This window comes from Carya illinoinensis, chromosome 16 (genome assembly GCF_018687715.1).
Source record: "Carya illinoinensis cultivar Pawnee chromosome 16, C.illinoinensisPawnee_v1, whole genome shotgun sequence".
Classification (NCBI taxonomy): Eukaryota; Viridiplantae; Streptophyta; class Magnoliopsida; order Fagales; family Juglandaceae; genus Carya; species Carya illinoinensis.
This window is the reverse complement of record NC_056767.1, coordinates 19,964,455-19,973,078: the sequence shown is the minus strand read 5'-3', so window position 1 is coordinate 19,973,078 and position 8,624 is coordinate 19,964,455. Positions and strand designations below refer to the sequence as shown.

Genomic DNA, 8,624 nt, shown 5'->3' with positions numbered 1-8,624 from the left:
AATAAAATATTATTAGAATTTTAATTTTTAATATTATTTTAATTTTTAAAATTTAAAAAAAAATAATTTTTTTATTATATTTTATATGAAAATATAAATAAATTATAATAATTAAATAAAATAAAATAAGACAAAATGCTGTCTCAATTCAAATAAACTGTAATAGTTTTTTTTTTTTTTCCTTTTTCCCAACCGTTAGTTTATGTGTTTAAAACAAAACCGACAATTAATAGTTTTTGACATAGCCGTTAGTTTATTACTCGACTCAAGAGTGAAAGACCTCAACATAGAAACAGTGTCATCGATTATACTTTCCGACACTCCTTCACGCATGCTCTCGATGTGATAGGAATTTGGAATTTGGAATTTTGGATCCCTTTTTCGTCCCCACACTGCTAAGTTTTCCGAGACTTTTCCCTCTCGCGCTAGACGTGATTACGACCTCAATTATTCACTCCCTTCGGCACGAAAAATAATAATAAATACTAGCCACACAGCCTAAATCCAGCTTAGAAGTGGAAAAATCCCCATTATAAAGCACTTCCCAGAGATTTAGAACCATTTATCTTTAGCAAGAGGAGAAGATAATGGGTCGGAATGAGGTTGAGGACAAGGTGGAGAATGTCGTTGATCCGGAAGATGAACATAATGGTGATCCGGGGGACAAGAAGCTCAAACAAGAAGTAGGGGAGATATCGGTGGAGCGATTGTTTGAAGATCAAGAGGTTCCGTCATGGAGGAAGCAGCTGACCATGAGAGCCTTCGTGGTGAGCTTCTTCCTGAGCATAGTGTTCACCTTTATAGTGATGAAGCTCAACCTCACCACAGGTATTATACCTTCCCTCAATGTCTCTGCTGGTCTCTTGGGGTTCTTCTTCGTCAGGACATGGACCAGGTTGCTTCAGAAATCTGGCTTGTTGAAGCAGCCTTTCACCCGGCAGGAAAATACTGTCATCCAGACCTGTGTTGTGGCTTCTTCTGGCATTGCCTTTAGTGGTATGAGTACCCCTTCACTCATTTTACTCATCTCTCTGGTTCATTACTTCTTCGCTTCATCTCCATTATTTGAATGTAATTTTGCAATTTTTTATTGATAAACATAATGGAATTGTTAGAAGCGTTTGAACATTAGAACGGTCTGAACATTAATTCTGAAATAGCTAGTAATCAATTGAATAGGTGCTAATTTCTCAATCTTGGTTAAGGGAACTGTTAATCATATGGCCTCTCTGAATTTGTTGGCCACAAATTTTCAGCCCCTTTAATTAAAAGAAATCTGTATTTATCATATCTTTAAAAATTTTAAGAATTATTCTATTTAAAAAAAAATTAAGAATTATATATATTTAGATTGTTCTAAATTCAAATTTTAGTCGCAATTCTTAGCAATTAATTGAATTAAAAAAAATTATAAAAAAAAAAAAAAGCCTAAAATAGTGCCCATCAGTGTAGATTTCAAGCGGCTTGGCTCTATTACATTATTAATTCACCCAAAGATTAGACTTTTTGTGTTTTTTTTTTCCCCTAACCAAGCAACTCGAGTAGAGAACAAGCTGCAAGTTGTCCGACGGGACTAAAGAACAAGTAGAAATGAACCTTTTTTTTAATCTTTTTTGTCACTCATAAACTCAACCAGGAATCTCTGGGCGGTATGGAGCCTAGATACCAGTTTTGTTTTTTTTTTTTTGATGGAAGATACCAGTTTTGTTGGATTGTATTAAAAGCACAGTTTTATATATATAATTAAAAAAACATAGTTAGGACCAATCAATGATGGTTTGGAGAATATGGGATACAAGAGTTCAAAATATCATAGCGAAAATCCAAATTTTGATTGTAGGATATTATATTCAGAGTTTATTCTTTTGAGATGGATTTGAAGAACCCTGTCTCAATGAGTTTCATGTCATAAAAAAGAGGAACGCTTCTAACAGGTGTCTCCTACACCCTCCAATTATTGGAGACCAATAAGGACTTGCCACGTAACGGATTTATTAAAACTCACGGTAAAACGTGCAACAGGTGAGCTGAAAACACACCCACCCTCTGCTTCATTTTTCGGAAAAAAATCCCCAACTTTTCTCTCTTTCTCTCTCTCCCCTTCACTCTCTCTCCCCTCTCTCTGCTCTCATTATCTCTCAGTCTGAAATCTCTAACCTCTCTCTCTCTCCTTCCCCCTCTCCGCCCTCATTTCATCTTGAGAAACCGATTTCCCACCGTTGGTGCATATTCCTAAATCCTCTCTTATAGCATACATATGCTGCTTTGAAGTTTGAATAAGACTACTTGAACTAGTTTAAAAATAAAGCCTGGTACTTCGGTATGGGAAAAAAAGGTAGGTGTTTTCTATATTCCATAAATGCAAACCCCATCTGCAAAGAGGGACCCAAGAGATCATATCATTCAACCATTGCATCTAAAGGGTACATACGTGAGGACATCTTTCAATTATTATGTTGGAGTTTATTATTAATTAAGATAAGTGAATCGATTCATGCTAATCGTTCATATGCATTGCTCTCCTGATCAATGATTGCAGTAATCAGACTGCATATATGTAACAATCAATCTTTGACCAGTCTTTGCATCAAAACCGATTGAGCTTTCCAGATTTTGAAAAAAAGATGATGCTCTCGGCTTTGCAAGTTGGTGAGATATATATGGTACTAGCTAGCTATGGAGTTTAGGAATAGGAATTTGGGACAGATAAAGCATACAAAATGCTCTTTTCCATATGGTAGGAAAAGAGGTATAAATCCATAGTGAATATTCTACTATGGAGAAAAGGTGAGGTCGAGGGTCGAACTTTCTATATATCCGTAGCTTTGGATAGCCTGAAGTTTGAAGCAAAAACAAAGGGAAAATGCAGAGCTTCGATAGAGAGACAGAGAGAACGATTCGAGGGAGACTGAGAGAGGGAAGGGGGGGTGGCCGTGGGGAGCGGGGAGCGGGTCTCGAACCGACAGAAATAATTTTTTATTTTTTGATTCCCTGCAGCGTGGCGATGAGGAGGGGAGATAGAGGACTGACGTGTCACTATTTTATTGGTCTCCGATAAATGAAGTTTATAGGAAGCACCAGTGGAAAGTTTCTCTCCATAAAAAAATATTTCCAAACTGTCCCTTGTGATAAAGGAGAATTAAAAAAACATTAGTGTATTGTTCCGTTTTACTAAAAGATATTCACCTCTTCTAAAGTGTTTACTTTAATTTTTAACCACGTAGAAAGAACCCACCCTTCCCATAAATAGATAAACAAATAAATTTGTATTTTTGATAAGTCAAACAAATAAAAAATAAGATGGCATGGTCAATTAGAGTGTTCGAGTGGAGACAACAATTCACTACAAAAGATTGAGTTTGCTTTCTCTGTATCTATCCTTCCCTCTGTGTTTTACACACAGTCTGTTTTGGTCTGCATCTGGTTTACTATTAATAGGACTTTTTTGAGTCGACAAATATAAGATTGCTGCTACTCTATTAAGCAAATACCAGTTTCTGTTTACATCATTCTTTCACTAAAATTTTTGATAAGGATTGATTGCTTCATTTCTCTTGTATCCAAATTTTAATTCATTACAACACAATTTCTTTCCTTAATGCATTTTACATTTCCCCCCTTATATCCGTTTCTTTTTAAGTGTTAACATGGAAGAAGTTTCCTGATTCATAATTTGTGTATCCTAAGTAAGTAACCAAAGTTTAAAACTTCAATAAAAGTAAAGGTCTAAATGAAGCTAATAAACTATCAGTGGGGTGTTTCAGCTCTGTTCATTTTGGGAAAATTGAGATTAGAGCTTTAATTAACATACCCTGCTTCCTATACAAGTTTCATCTGCTAAGACTTGACCACATTGAGCGACAGAAATTTAAAAAAAAAAAAAAAATCTGTTCATCCAATAATTGCAATAAAACTAGCTCAGTTGATTTTCTGAGGCAATTGGTGGTCACTTTTTCTTAGGTTCCATCAGAGTGCTATATCCACTCAAGTCCATGATCCTTGTTGGTACAATTTATTGTTAAGTGTCAATAACCAGTCTGATTTGTGATGAATTATTATACATATATATACACATATTTGTGTTAACATGAATGCATTGGGATTATGGACATATTAAAATCTTTCCTTAACAATATGTCGAGTTTTCCAAAATATCTGAAAACTAGAGTATGGATGACCTAGTTTGAGTGTGTTGCACAAAGATTCTGAGTTTTGATGAGTAATCTAGAAGTTTACAGCCATATCTCATTGGTAAAATTCATTTTCTGTACTCTAGAAGTAATATTGTTTTCCTCTAACTAATAACTTTAACTTGCAGACTGAAAACTACTTCTTTTAATTGATTTGTAATAACAGGAGGCTTTGGAAGTTACCTCTTTGGAATGAGTGAAAGCATTTCCAAACAATCATCAAATACTCATGATTTCAAAAACCCGTCATTAGGATGGATCATCGGCTTTCTCTTTGTTGTCAGCTTTCTAGGACTCTTCTCGGTGGTGCCTCTTCGAAGGGTATGTGGCAGCATATTTATGCTTATCCTGTGAAATGTGAATATATGTTATGCTTGTGGGGGTGGGGGGGAAAAGTGAACATAAATAATTCATTGAACAGAACAAAACCTTATCATATTCCCATTTTTCTATAATGATATTGTTTATTTTGGTTTCAGATTATGATCATAGACTTCAAACTGACGTATCCCAGTGGTACTGCCACTGCTCATCTCATCAACAGCTTCCACACTCCTCATGGAGCAAAATTTGCAAAGTAAGGCACCCGACACTTGCGGCTTCTGGTTAAACTTGACCCTATGGAAATTATTAAAGCTGTCTTCTTTTATTCTACTTTACAGGAAACAAGTCAGAGCATTGGGAAAATTTTTCACCTTCAGCTTTTTATGGGGTTTCTTTCAATGGTTCTACACTGCTGGAGAAGACTGGATTTTTAAAGTTCCCTTCACTAGGGCTCCAGGCATATAATTATAAGTACATCTAGAATCATTCTTTTTCTTTCCTCTTAATAAAACTTTGTTTTACTTGATGCAAAGAACAATTTTCGTTTGATAAGCATTTCGCTCAACTAAACCCTACTCGATGCAAAGAACAATTTTCATTTGATAAGCATTTTGCTCAACTAAACCCTACTCTCATTTATGAATGTTTTGGCTAATGTGGAAATATGATTATTCCCCAGATTTTATTTTGATTTCTCCGCAACATATGTTGGCGTTGGAATGATTTGCCCCTATATCATAAATGTATCAGTGCTGGTGGGAGGGATTCTTTCTTGGGGCCTGATGTGGCCTCTCATAGAAAATAGGAAGGGTGACTGGTATCCTGCAAGCCTCCCATCAAATAGCATGTCTGGTCTTCAAGCTTACAAGGTAAGTTCCCTCTAAATGAGACAGCTGTAGCACTACCACCTCCAGATTTTCATTCCTTGTCAACACTTTTCAAAATATTGAAAACTTAATTTATATCCTTTTTTCAGGTATTTATTGCCATAGCCTTGATCCTAGGTGATGGTTTATATAACTTTCTCAAGGTTCTAAGTCAAACCATCTTAGGCTTGTCTCATCAGCTCCTAACCAAAAAATTGAGCTCTGAACTCCCTGTTGCAGACCATTCTTCACCTAAGAGCTCTCAACTCTCATATGATGACAAGCGTCGCAGCCAACTCTTTCTCAAAGATCAAATTCCCACATGGTTTGCCATTGGAGGTTATGTTGCTATTGCTGCAATCTCTATAGGCACTCTTCCAAATATCTTTCACCAACTCAAATGGTATTACATATTGGTCATCTATATATTTGCACCCACATTGGCTTTCTGTAATGCCTATGGTTGTGGGCTTACTGATTGGTCCCTTGCACCCACCTATGGAAAGCTGGCCATCTTTACCATCGGAGCATGGGCTGGTGCTTCACATGGTGGAGTACTTGCTGGCCTAGCAGCTTGTGGAGTTATGATGAACATTGTCTCTACGGCCTCTGACCTAATGCAGGATTTTAAGACTGGTTACTTAACACTGGCCTCACCGCGTGCCATGTTTGTGAGTCAACTAATTGGCACAGCAATGGGTTGTGTAATTGCACCTTCTGTGTTTTGGCTCTTTTACAACGCTTTTGATGACATTGGAAATCCTGGAAGTGAATATGCTGCACCATATGCTATTGTGTACCGTAACATGGCTATTATAGGGGTTGACGGCTTTTCAAGTCTACCAAAGAATTGCCTTCTCCTTTGTTACGTGTTCTTTGGTGCAGCCATTCTGATAAATTTGATAAGAGATAGAGTGGATAAGAAGTGGGGAAGGTACATTCCACTTCCAATGGCAATGGCAATACCCTTCTACATAGGACCATATTTTGCCATTGACATGTGTGTTGGAAGCTTAATACTGTTCATCTGGGAGAAGATAAACAAGAGCAAGGCTGATGCTTTTGGCCCTGCAGTAGCATCTGGTTTGATCTGTGGCGATGGGATATGGACTTTGCCTGCTTCTATCCTTGCCCTGGCTGGGGTCAAGCCACCGATTTGTATGAAGTTCTTGTCACGAGGCAGTAATGCTAAGGTGGATAAGTTCTTAACATCACAGGGCTAAGCTTATCATGTGATGTCTTAAAGCTAGAGCATAAAAGGACTTTGTAAAATATCCCTGATGTCTCTCTTTCATTTTCATTTTCTTTTTCTCTCTGGTGTGGATACAAATCTAGTAAAGCAGTCACAGATGTGATCAAGGAAAAATGTGTTTGTCATATTACAATATCAAGAAGGTAAATATTGGGGACCCATGGATCCTCCATTAATAAGGAATGGCCCACCACATCTACATGTTCTGATATTCTAAGGGCATGGCGTTTTCTATACATTGTTTATTAAAAGAAATTCTTAGTTTACAAAAGAATTAGAAAAGAAAAATTAATTTACAGTCTTAAATGATTTGAAGTGATATGTTAAATTGTAAAATATTTTTTTATTATATAATAGATTAAATATATGAGACACCAGAAGGAAAAGTAGGAATCTAGAAAAATTAAATGTGAATATTAAACCACGGAGGCCACGGGTTGGGCTAAATTTTAGGCCACGAATTCATTATGACCTTTTAGTTGGGCTAACTTCTAGGAATTATTAGAGGTACTTGGGAGTATAATGTGAAAAAAAAAAAAAAAAAAAAAACTAGCACCATTGTTTTAGTTAGAATTTTTAGAAATTTTTAGAGTGATAAAAATTTCTGTGATGATGTGGCACCAAATGGCCCAATCCGGGCTTGACACATGGCAGCCCACTTTGCTACCTCATTAATTAAGGTTCTACCGCCCAAAGCTAGCTGGATAATGATCATTGTTGTTCCAAATATATGCTTAGTCACTTTCTTACTTCCTTACACTACCATGCCTCACAATTAGTAAAAACGTTATACACAAGTTTTTGTGTGTGTGTGTTTTTTTTTTTGAGATTTTTGCCCCCTTGCTTCAGCTGTGTGTGCCGCCCCTCAAAAGCCAATGAAATTTCTGGCCAGGTACTTGGGGAATTTCAGGGTTATTTATTGGCCTTAGAAAGCTGGAAAATTCAAGTGAAAGAAAGGCTTGAAAGCCCATGGACGAGCCCCTCCATCTAGCACCTCATTCTTACTTCTCTTATCTGTTGTGTGACGCCCCTCCTCACCAATAGAACTCCTACCTTTTTGGTCAGATTCTAATCATTTTAGTTAGGCAATTATTAGGAATTTAGACCTAGTTAGCGATTACAATAAGTGAGGCATTAGGAGACGGACGGGTGTTTTTACCTATTTTACACCTATCACTAATAAGAAGACACAAAAATTAACAATATAATTACATAAAACGAGTTTTCATTAATTTTGTCGCCTTCCCCCAACCCGATCTCTATTCTCCTGTCCCCCCCCCCCCCCCCCCCCTTCTCTCTGGTGAGCAAACTAAAGCTCCCTTTCTCTCCCATCCCTTTGTTTCTCTCAACTCTCTCAAGCACTAGAGTCATTGGAGCTTCAGTCATGGCAAAGTGGACAACGCGATATGAGTTTTGTTGTTATTTTTTAGCTTCTTTTCCATTTTAAGCGGTGTTGAAATTATATCTTATTTGTTCTTAACTAAGGCAAGTCTCATGAAAAATTTCAAATTCATAATTGGCATTACCCGCATATTATCCGTTTTTCTTAATTGAGAAAACAGAAAACGAGAAATTAAAATAATGAAATGACTCAATATGACGAAGATGAGGAGGGTGTGGATAGAAACTAGGGGGATGATAAGAACCATTGAACTACAATTGCAAGAACCAGTGGATGATGATGGTAAGAACTAGTGGGCAGTGACAGCAAGAACCAATTGGCGTTGAAGGCAGATAGATGTCGTATGGATCCATGATCCTGATCTACTTAAGCACCGTTCTAGGGCCCAGACCCAACCTCTGCGTCTCCAGAATGACCAAAAGAGAGTTTTTGAGAGAGAGAGAGAGAGAGAGAGAGAGAGAGAGAGAGAGAGAGAGAGAGAGAGAGATTCATGGGGGAAGAAAGGGCTTGATGGCTTGCCAAAGGAAAAGCAACGTTGGTAAAATGAGCGTTATTAGGTGTATTTGCATCTACAGCAAGGATATTAAAAA

At 37.1% G+C, this 8,624-nt stretch overlaps 1 pseudogene; it reads left to right on the top strand.

Moving 5' to 3' along the window:
- The first annotated feature begins 447 nt into the window (after positions 1 to 447).
- On the top strand, positions 448 to 6,843 carry LOC122299487 (annotated as a pseudogene).
- The last annotated feature ends 1,781 nt before the right edge of the window (positions 6,844 to 8,624 follow it).